At 34.5% G+C, this 11,022-nt stretch overlaps 1 long non-coding RNA gene across 2 annotated transcripts; it reads right to left on the bottom strand.

Moving 5' to 3' along the window:
* Nucleotides 1-693: 693 nt before the first annotated feature.
* LOC110691511 lies at nt 694-2,241 on the bottom strand. Of its 2 annotated transcripts, none has more exons than XR_002505311.1 (2): nt 1,819-2,241; nt 694-1,587 (listed from the first exon to the last, which is right to left on the bottom strand). It is a non-coding gene; the product is annotated as an uncharacterized LOC110691511 (long non-coding RNA). The 2 variants fall into 2 exon arrangements; XR_002505310.1 differs by having other exon boundaries at nt 694-1,570.
* Nucleotides 2,242-11,022: the final 8,781 nt, after the last annotated feature.

Here is an 11,022-nt window from a genome sequence, read left to right as displayed (position 1 = left end):
GATAACCTTTTGACTCGAAATGATCCGACCCATATCCGACCTGAATGACCCATTTGCTAGGTCTAGTAACATTATTGCTCAATACATGAAAACGTTAGTTAAAATTAATACTTGTATAATTTGTACAAAAATTATCAGATATCAAGTTCTTACCTATCACATAATAACGTTAATTTTTCTCCCCTGACAAAATTTTTTTATATTGAATGATAATATTTAAATATAATTTATTTTTAGTGATATGTATTTTCTTCTAAATTATGGAGTACAATCAACCTTACTTTAGCTTCTTATTGATTGAGTTTCTTTGACCAAATTTGTAAACCCAATTTTATTTTCAATATCTTATATTATGCGTTGTTAAATATAAAGTGTAAAATTTCAAGTAGGTGTTGATATTATTCCTTCAAAATTATTTGTAATTAAGTTTTTTTATGTTCTTAAAAGTTAGGAATTAATAGATATTAGGTTGTTAGTGCTTTAGGGCCATATTAATCTCCTCTAATAAAGTACGTATTAGATTTTTAAGGAGTATTAGAAATCAGTACATATTATTAGGTGCACACTCATGCACCTAGAAATAGGTGTAACAATAGCACAATATGAACATTAGCTTTTCAGAAAGTGAACATTAGGTTTCTTCTCCTTTATTTTTCTCCTTCATTTTTTATTTTCTCTGTCCTCTGTTTTTTAAATTTTCCTCCTTTTTTTACACTTTTTTGATTGAATTTGTTTCTTACAACATGAAAGTAGTTATTAAGTATGAATTTTTGTGTGAATTTCGATTTTGTGCTTTAATTTTGATTGATTAAGGTATATATGAATCTTTGAATTCACAAGTTATACTCTATTTTTTCTCCTTCCTTCTTTAATTCCTTTTTCCTCTGTTTTTTTTCTATTTTTTCTCGTTATTTTTTATTTAACGATTGAATATGTTACTTACAATATGGAATTGGTTGTTTATCTGATTTTTTGAATTCATATGAATTGAATTTTTTTTAGCTTCGATCAATTTCATTTGTGTATGAATTTCATTTGATTTTCTGCATTTTTTTATCAATGAACATACACTAGTAGAAAAAACATAATGACAAGCGGTTCAAACCCCCTAATGGGAAGCGGTTTTGAAACGCATGCCCTTAGGGGGCTTGCCATTTGGGCTTTTAAATGGCACGCGGTTTAGAACCGCTTGCCATTTGTAGTGAAAGGGCAACGGTTTTGGCTTAAAAATTTTTTTAGAAAAAAAAGTTTTAATTTTTTTCACAGAAATTGATACACAAAAATAAAACATATGTATAAAAATATATATTTCCATAATTATTTGTAATATTACATTATAATTCTTCCTAAAAAAAAATTATATTATAATTCAACACAAAAAAAAAAATTACATTATAATTCAACAAAAAAGAAAACTAATAAACACTTTTAGAAAAAAGTCACTGCCACCACCGCCACCAGTCCACCACCATAACCATCACAACCACCACCACCAGCCCACCACGCACGCACTGCCACCAGCCTTTGACCGCCTTCCTTGAAATCAGCTTTAGATTTACGTTTTTTCACCCTAGAAAATCAATTTCACTAAAATAAATCACAATCAATACCAAATTCAACAAAAATATTCAACAAATCAACTAATATAAACAAATTCGAAGTCAATCAAACACAAATTTCCAGAAAATATAAAAGAAAACAAAAAAAACCTCATCCCCTAGGCCACCACGACCTAAACGTCATCACAAAATTAAAAAAAAAAAACTACCAAAAATTACTTAAAAAAACAAAATAAAAAATAAAAAAAACAGATGATACCTTGAATTCCACCAAAACCTTGAAATTGGCTTAAAATTTAGGTTTTAATTGTCGAATTCGACCATGAAAACTCTAGATCTAGAGTTTTCAGGGTCGAATTTGACATGAAAAACCGTGAAAACCGAAGTTCGTGAGACCGAGAACAAAGCTTGTCGAAGTTGTTGTTGTTGGTGTTGTGGGCGGTGGCTGTTGTTGGTGTTGCGGGCGGTGGCCGTTGTTGGTGTTGCGGGCGGTAGAGGAGATCGAAAAGAAAGAAAAAAAGGACTCACCATTTTTGTGGGCCGAGGAAGAGGAGCTCGAAAAGAAGGAATTCATGTTGTAAATACAAAAATTCGCCATGAGAAATAAAGGAGGAGAGAGAAATGAAGGAGATCGAGAATGGAGGGGATGAAATGAGGGAAGAGGAGAAAGAAGAAGAGAGAGCGTGAGCAGGAAGAGAGGAGAGAGAAACGAGCGTGAGAAATAAGAGAGGAGAGAGAAGAAGAAGAGGCGTGAGGAGGAGAGAGAACCCGCTTTTAGGGTTTTTTAGCAAATGGCAAGCGGTTCAATGTCCAAACCGCTTGTCATTTACATTTTGGCAAGCGGTTCACCCAAAATCCGTTTGCCATTTGCTTGTTTTAATTTTTTTTTTAGGTGTTATTGGAAGCGGAATTCAATAACCGCTTGCCATTTGGGGCTTCTCATTACGTTTTTTCTACTAGTGATAATCATGCAAAATATGAACATATGCATAGGTTCCCTTAAATGTGAACATAAACTTTTCAGAAAGTGCACATAAGCATAAAACATATGAACATATGCATTTCAGAAAGTAAACATAACAATTCAAAATATGAACGTAAGCATTGGTTTCCTTAAAGTGAATATGACCATTTAAAAGGTGAACATATGCGTAAAAAATATGATCATATGAATTTAAGAGAGAGAAGATATGCATAAACAGACTTAATGAGAACAACAAATATTTACTATGAATATTTACATTATGAACATATAAAATATTATTATGAATATAAGGCATTTTATTATGAACATAAAAAATTGAAGAAATAAAAATAATATGATTATGAAACATATGCATCATAATTCATAAGTATTAAAAATATGAACATATGCATTCAAAATATGAACCTATGCATTGGTTCATATTTGAATGCATATGAACATAATTAAGCATTTCAGAAGGTGAACATATACATAAAAAAAATATGAACATATGGATTTAGAAAGTGAAGATAAGAATTTTAGAAAGTTTACAAACAGATTCAAAATATGAACATAAGAATTCAAAATATAAACATATGCATTTCGAAATATGAACATAAAATATCCGTTTGATTTCACTAATTTTTTTGACAATTCCAATAATAAATTTCGAACAATATTCAAACAAAATTAAGTGATAATCATATAAATTCAAACAAAATTAAGTGAAATTTACATAAAATTGCGGGAGGATCCTTTTGATTTTGCATCTCTTTCCTAATGTCCATTGATGTTTTTGCAGTTTTTTAGTGAAAGAATGAAATAGAGGAGAGAGAAAGTGAAAAAGAGGAGAGAGAAAATCATATAGAAGTAGAAGATTTTTGAGTTTGGAAATGACGTTACATTTATTGGATGTGGGTGGGTGTATTGCACTTTCCGTGTTTTTTAGTTTTAGGGCTTTTTTTTAATTGGGTTGTGTGTAATTAGGATTTTGGGCTATGTTGTTACACCTATTTAAGGTGCACAAGGGTGCACCTTAGACTAATTGAGAAATCAGTTTATTTTGGTGGAGTAAATCATGGCTCATGTTTATCCACTAAGGGCCTGTTCTCATACGTTGAAATTCAGTTCAGTTCAGTTCAGTTCAGCTTAGTTTAATTCAGTTCAGTTCAGCTCCTAATTTCCTTCTCTTATAAAATATTCAGTTTAGTTCAGCTCAGTTCAGTTCAGTTCAGCTCAGTTCAGTTCAGTACAATTCAGTTCAGCTGAGTTCAGTCAACGAGAACAGTCCCTAAGTACTAGCATTGTCCATTTTTTTGTTTAAGTTTCTTATTGTTAGGTAAGAAGCATCTATGTATTTCACAATTGAATGACAGAGGTTTTTCAGTGTGGTTGGCCACATGGTGCGGCAGGGGTTACTTGTATGGTATTATTGGTTTTGTCAAAGGTTACTTGTAGGTGTTACTTGTATTTTGGGTTTACTTGTAGGTGTTACTTGCATTCTAAGTAACCCCTACAAGTAACCCCAGACCAAACCCACATACCAAACCAGTAACACCCAACCAAAACCAGTAAAACCATACAAGTAACCCCGGAATACACTATACAAGTAATACCTACAAGTAACATCCTGACCAGATGCAGTAACACCCTACAAGTAACCCCATAATACAAGTAACACCTGCAAGTAACACATGGTGCGGCATGGGTTACTTGTATTTTGAGATTACTTGTATTTTGGGATTACTTGTAGGGCTCATTCTGAATACAAGTAACACCCACTACTACAAAAAAAGCCCAAAGAAACCTATAATAAAAGACCTGTTGGTTACTAGAACAGGTCTCTTTGATATAAGAGACCTAATAATAGTGATAACAGGTCTCTAAAATGCTAGAGGGCCCACCACTTTTTTACTTGAGATAGAGTAAGAGAATTAAGAGACCTGTTGTATATTTCAACAGGTCTCTTATGTGTGTAAAGGCCCACAGCCCACTACGATCCTTTCTTGTTTTTCTTTAATCAAAATTTTCCTTCTCATTATCATTCATACGCCCCATCTCTTTCTCAATCCCCCTTCTATGCGCCTCTCTCCTTCACCCTCATCACTTCTCCTTTCATCTCCATTTTCTTTTTTTTTTTATCCTTGAGCAATTGATTGCGCCATTAAATCCTCCGAGCCTCATCTACAACGTTATTGCATCCTCGTCCTACATCGGCGTTAGGTTGTCTCCTTTTAACTCGAGTTAGAGGATTTAAATGTCAATTTTGATCAAGAAAACTCTAGATCTAGAGTCTTATGGTCAAATTCGCCCAAAAAAATGCCACAATTTGCAAAGGTATGTTTCCATATTAGTTTTAATTTGAATATTTTGAAATGTTTTTGAGTTGGTGACAAGGTGTTTTAGTGGAGGTGGTTTTTGGTTAGATTGGGTACGTGGCCGGTTTTTTCGTGGGTTGATAGGTTTTACCTGGGTAGGGGTAGTTTTTGTTTTAATACAAGGGTTGTTGCGGGTTGGGGTTGTTAGGGTTTTACCTGGGTAAGGGTAGTTTATACGGGATCGAGATGGTTTTCATGGGGTGGGGGTGGGGGTGGTTTAGCACGGGGTTGGTGGTGGTTTCTACGAGGTTGGGATGGTATTGGGTTTTTGTACAGGGGTTAGGAGATTTTTACGGTGGTGTTAAGTGAGGTTTAGGATTAATGTTGGTGTTGATGGGTCAATTGATTGCTTGAAAATTGTCTATAGATGCTTGAAAATTGATGATTTTTCTGGGTTATTTTGGATATTATGATTGATTTATGCCTAAGAGTTGATTTTTGTGAAGATATAATGTTGTTTAAAGTGATTTATCCCCTTGATTTGCTATTGATGATGAGACTTCCATAATGAAAAAATTTGATGTTGTTAGATTGTATAACAAAATTAATTAATCTAAATTCATTCAGCTATACAGGAAGAGGATGATTTGTTGCTAATACAGTTGTTAAAGTTGTGTTTATGTTGTTAAAATCTAGTTTTTAATTTGAATTATAAGCTTTGGTGCATTTTTTTTAATTGATTCCCTTAGTGGTTTACAGGAGGATGAGCAATTCGAGAAACTCGCTAATCTGATAATGGAGGGCTAAAGAAATTACCAAGGATGGGAATGTTGTTAGTTTTGGTAACTTAGAAGTAAATCCATAAGTTCTTATATACTTGTAAATTATTCATAATGTCTTATATACTTGTAAAGTATTGTTCTTATATACCTGTAGATCTTACTCATTGTAATTAAGTTACTATATATTAGTACATTCAATAATAATATAAGTTTATGTAAATTTATCAAATTAATTGTTTCTTTTTGTAATTTACAATTTCTTTCTAATTTTAGAAGAGTAATTACAAAATAATAAATATATATCAGCGATTTTTTTTTTAAAAAAATAAATATATTTAAGAGACCTGTTATCTTAGATAACAGGTCTCTTTATTGATATCAAAGAGACCTGATGTCTTAAATAACAGGTCTCTTCCCCTTCTTAAATATATGGTGTAATTACATGCAAAGAGACCTGTTACCTTAGTTAACAGGTCTCTTATTTATTTCAAAGAGACCCGTTCAATAGAACAGGTCTCTTTATCAAAGAGACCTGTGAGCTAGAGACCTCCTCTAAAGAGGTCTCTTATGCCATTTACAACGGGTCTCTTTTGCCTTTTTTGTAGTAGTGACCTACAAGCAATCTCGTACCAAACACCCATATCAAACCAATAACACCTGACCAAAACAAGTAAGATCATACAAGTAACCCCAGAGTACAAGTAACTGTTAGTTTAGATGAACTACTACGAGAGGGGTGGTGAATGGTAGTAGGTTCCAATCGCGGAACTTATGCGGAAATAAACAATAAAAACATAAAGAAACTTAAAGCACACAACAAGTTTTACGAGGAAACCATCCAGTGCCTAACTGGAAGTAAAACCTCGGCCCTATTGGGACTTATAAACAAATTCCACTATAAAAGACAACTCTCCTAGTACAACCTATTACACAGACCTTTGCTTCGCAAGTTCCTCCTAAGACACTTGCTAATTGATAAGAACCTATCCTATCAGACCTACGACAAACTCATGCACCTTTTTCGACCCAAGACACACTCATGTTCCTTTCTCGACCTAAGACACACTCAGGTTCCTTTTTCCCACTGTGCAACCCAAGACACACTCGGGGTGACTGACTACCACTCGAATTTTAGAGAATTCAAACTCATACACTCAAACGTGAATTTAAGAGAATTCACAATATTACCCCAAAACCAATTACAACGCAAAGACACACTCTAACACATAAATGGAAAACTACACATGAAACCCGAAATCAAAATGATAAAGCTTAAACCTTTGGCAAACTTACTCTTAAGAACTAAGTGGTTTTCACGCTTAAAACTCTCATTTTGCTAAGCTGAAGTACTTCTATATTTATAGGAGTTTCTCAACTACACAAACTAGGATTTTCGCAAACAAGATAAATCAAGCAGAAATCTGATCTTATCTTCTTTAAAATCGAAATCAAAACAGATTTAATTTTGCTTTATCTGAAAACCAATTTTGTCAAATTCGTTTTAACTAAAAGATAGAATTTTATGAAAAAGATAAAACTAAGTTTGTAGGGAATAGTTTCAAGCGTTAATCCCCAGCTTGAACCCCACTGTGATCATACACTAAAGTACGGTGGCGTCCAAAGGGAAAGAAGATAGAGCAAAAGAGTCGCCAACAAGCTTTAGGAACTTGTAAACCGTTCACAAGGTGAAGGTTACACCCCTCAACGATCCAAGAGATCGTCAACTCCATAAGGTCTTGAACCAAATAAGGGTTCGGGGATGAAGGTACAAATACAACCTAAAAGAGATTGAACCTGCCCTAATAATAGGCCTCTACTTTATTCTGATCGTATTCATGTGCGCTCCTTGACTAACATGCAACCAATAGGTTTAACCCTAAACCTGTTTATCTATGTTGGTTGAATATTAATGCACAAATAAACTATTATTGGCGATCACTTGAAATATAATCATATTAACCCTAAACAAAATTATTAAATATCTTATTAAGCGTGATTACAAATACAAATACCCTTTAAGCATGCATAAAAGGCGTGATCAAGAAATAACAATCAAGCAACATAATAATAATCATCATAAAAATAATCATAATCAAAATAATAATTAAAATAATAAAGCATAGTGTAGGGAATATTTTCAAGCTTTAATCCCACTAGCTTGAACCTCATTGTGATCATACACTAAAGTACGGTGGCGTCCAAAAGGGAAGAAGATAGAGCAAAAGAGTCGCCAACAAGTTTTAGGAACTTGTAAACCATTCATAGGATGAAGGTTACACCCCTTAACGATCCAAGAGATCGTCAACTCCATAAGGTCTAGAACCAAATAAGGGTTCGGGGATGAAGGTACAAATCCAACCTAAAAGAGATTGAACCTGCCCTAATAATAGGCCTCTACTTTATTCTGATCGTATTCATGTGCGCTTTCTAATTAACATGCAATCAATAGGATTAACCCTAAACCTGTTTAATCTATGTTGGTTGAATATAATGCACAAACAAACCTATTATTGGCGATCACTTGAAATTATAATCATAATTAACCCTAAACAAGATTATTAATTATCTCATTAAGCGTGATTACAAGTATTAAATTCGCTTTAAACATGCATAAAAGGTGTGATCAAGCAATAAAAATATAATCATGACAATAAAATTATAATAAACAATATAATCATAAAATCATAATCATAGAAATCATAATTAATAATAATTATAATAATCATAATAACAAAAATAATAATAATAATAATAATAATAATAATAATCATGTTAAAGCATAATAATAGCAAGATCTTAGGCATGATACTAACAAGATTAATAACAAACCCTAGCATGTCACTAAGCAATAAAAATCAAATCTTTAACCCTAACATGATACTAGCAATCATAAATATTAGGAAGAATATAGGAATCATCGTAACAATCATATTTAATATTAAAATTACCCTAGACATGATACTAGGAATATCATAATAACAATGTAAACATGATTTCTACATCATAATATCAATAAATCATTAAAGCACTTACTTTGATGCCTCGTACCTCTTTCTAATAACAAAATACACACGTTAGTAACTTCAAGGAAAATAATAAACAATGAATTTAAATTAAATAATTGAAAGAGAGATTTGGGACCAAACCCTCTGAAATTAAAACCTTTCACGTCTAGGGCGAAGGCAACTTCGAATATGGCTAGGTGTTTCTAGATCTCGTGAATGCGGAATTTTGTATGAAAAAGAAAAGTTTAGAAAAGAGAGAGAGAGAGAGAATAATCAAGGAAATCTTTATGAGAGTTGGTGAGAATTGGTGAATGAGGAGAATTGGTGAATGAAAACGGAGTTTTTAATAAGATATTTATAGAGAAAATCAGCTAAAAAGATAAAATAAACAAAACAGAGTCTGACACACAAAAAACAGAGCTGGCGCCAACCCTGGCTAGCTGGCGCCAGGCACCAACACTAGCGCCAAGCGGCAATGGCTAGCGCCAGGCGCTAGGCCTGGTTCCAGGCGCCAAAGCCTGGGGTCAGGCGCCAAGCCTAATTTTAACGCGTTTTCGAAAATCAGATAAGTTTGCCGTACTGGAGGATAAAATCATATAATTTCCTCGAAAATGCTATTTGATTTTGATTAAAACTCTGAAAAGTCAAAAGTCAATTTATCAATGCTAATTGAATTAGGAATGAAAAGAACTTTCTAGAAGATTCTAGAAGACTAAAACCATTCCTAATTGCATTAGGAATGATAAATCTATATTAGGCCCTCCCCAAGATCATTGGGCCGTATATAAAGCTCAAACCGGGCCCAGTTTAGTAAATTGACCATAACTTCCTCAATATTCAGCGGAATTCGGCTTATAATATATCGTTGGAAAGGTCTTTGCAAGCCCCATCCAACTACACTACTATTGGACCCATATCATGGACCAACCAAACTAGTTTGGCTGTTTTCTTAAAATAAGTTTTCAAAAACAGAGAGGAGAGAAAAGAAATTAAAACTATCCGCAATACTAGACTTTCCACAGTTTCGCTTCATTCGATTATGATTCGATGTGAAAGGTACTCATCAATGGGTTTGGTTTTGGGGAGACACAAATGGGTGTCTACAGAAGCCCCCACTTTGATTGAGATTGGAGAAACGCAAGTTTCGAAAAAAAAGTCAAAGTAGCAATAGGGACGGAGAATGATTCAGAACGTTCTGCGATCCTAAATCACTCTTGTAACGCCGATACCTGCAAAACTAGCATTAGTTAAACAGATAAAAGAGTTAAGAAACGCGTATCTTGCACCGTCGAGCACACGTCTCTAAAAGTAACCGATTGTTTTGATGACCTCCTGTAAGTTAGAGAATGCCATCCCGCTTGAAAACTGCTACACCTGTAACTGCTTCCAAATTAGAAGACTGCTTCACCTGAAACGATCCTCCTCCGCTATGATAATATTCCACATCCAAGGGAATACCATCGAAGATTGCTTCTCTTGAAACAATCCTCATCCGTATTGATAATATTCCACATCCAAGGGAATACTATCGAAGATTGATTCTCTTGAAACAATCCCCATCCGCATTGATAATACTCCACATCAAGGGAATATTATCGAAGATTATTTCTCTTGAAACGATCTTCATCCGCATTGATAATATTCCACGTCCAAGGGAATACTATCGAAGATTATTTCTCTTGAAATAATCTCCATCCGCATTATGACCATCTTCCATGCCTAAGGGAACATGATCCAAAACAACTTCGCCTAAAATTACCTCCAGTTGTTTTTTTGACAACTTTCCACAATCTATGGAATGCCATCTTGCTGTTTGTTTTAACGATCTTCCGCAATCTAGGGAACGCCGTCGATCAATGTTGCTAAATCTTGAGCCTTTTCTTGAATCATAGTGACAACCTTTCCAATCATAGCAAAAGTCATCGAAGACCGCCTCATCATGAACCACTCTTCTCATACCTTGGTGACAACCTCCACAATCTTAGCGAATGCCGTCGAAGACCGCCCATCTCGTGCTATCTTCTCAAATCTTGGGTGACAACCTCCACAATCTTAGCGAACGCCGTCGAAGACCGCCCATCTCGTGCTATCTTCTCAAATCTTGGGTGACAACCTCCACAATCTTAGTCCGTCGAAGACCGCCCATCTCGTGCTATCTTCTCAAATCTTTGGTGACAACTTCCACAATCTTAGCGAATGCTGTCGAAGACTGCCCATCTCGTGCTATCTTCTCAAATCTTTGGTGACAACTTCCACAATCTTAGCGAACGCTGTCGAAGACCGCCCATCTCGTGCTATCTTCTCAAATCTTGGGTGACAACCTCCACAATCTTAGCAAACACTGTCGAAGACCGCCCATCTCGTGCTATCTTCTCAAATCTTGGTGACAACCTC

This window comes from Chenopodium quinoa, unplaced genomic scaffold, assembly GCF_001683475.1.
Source record: "Chenopodium quinoa cultivar QQ74 unplaced genomic scaffold, ASM168347v1, whole genome shotgun sequence".
In the NCBI taxonomy this organism is placed as follows: Eukaryota; Viridiplantae; Streptophyta; class Magnoliopsida; order Caryophyllales; family Amaranthaceae; genus Chenopodium; species Chenopodium quinoa.
The sequence above is the reverse complement of the archived record's forward strand: the minus strand, read 5'-3'. Positions and strand labels throughout refer to the sequence as shown.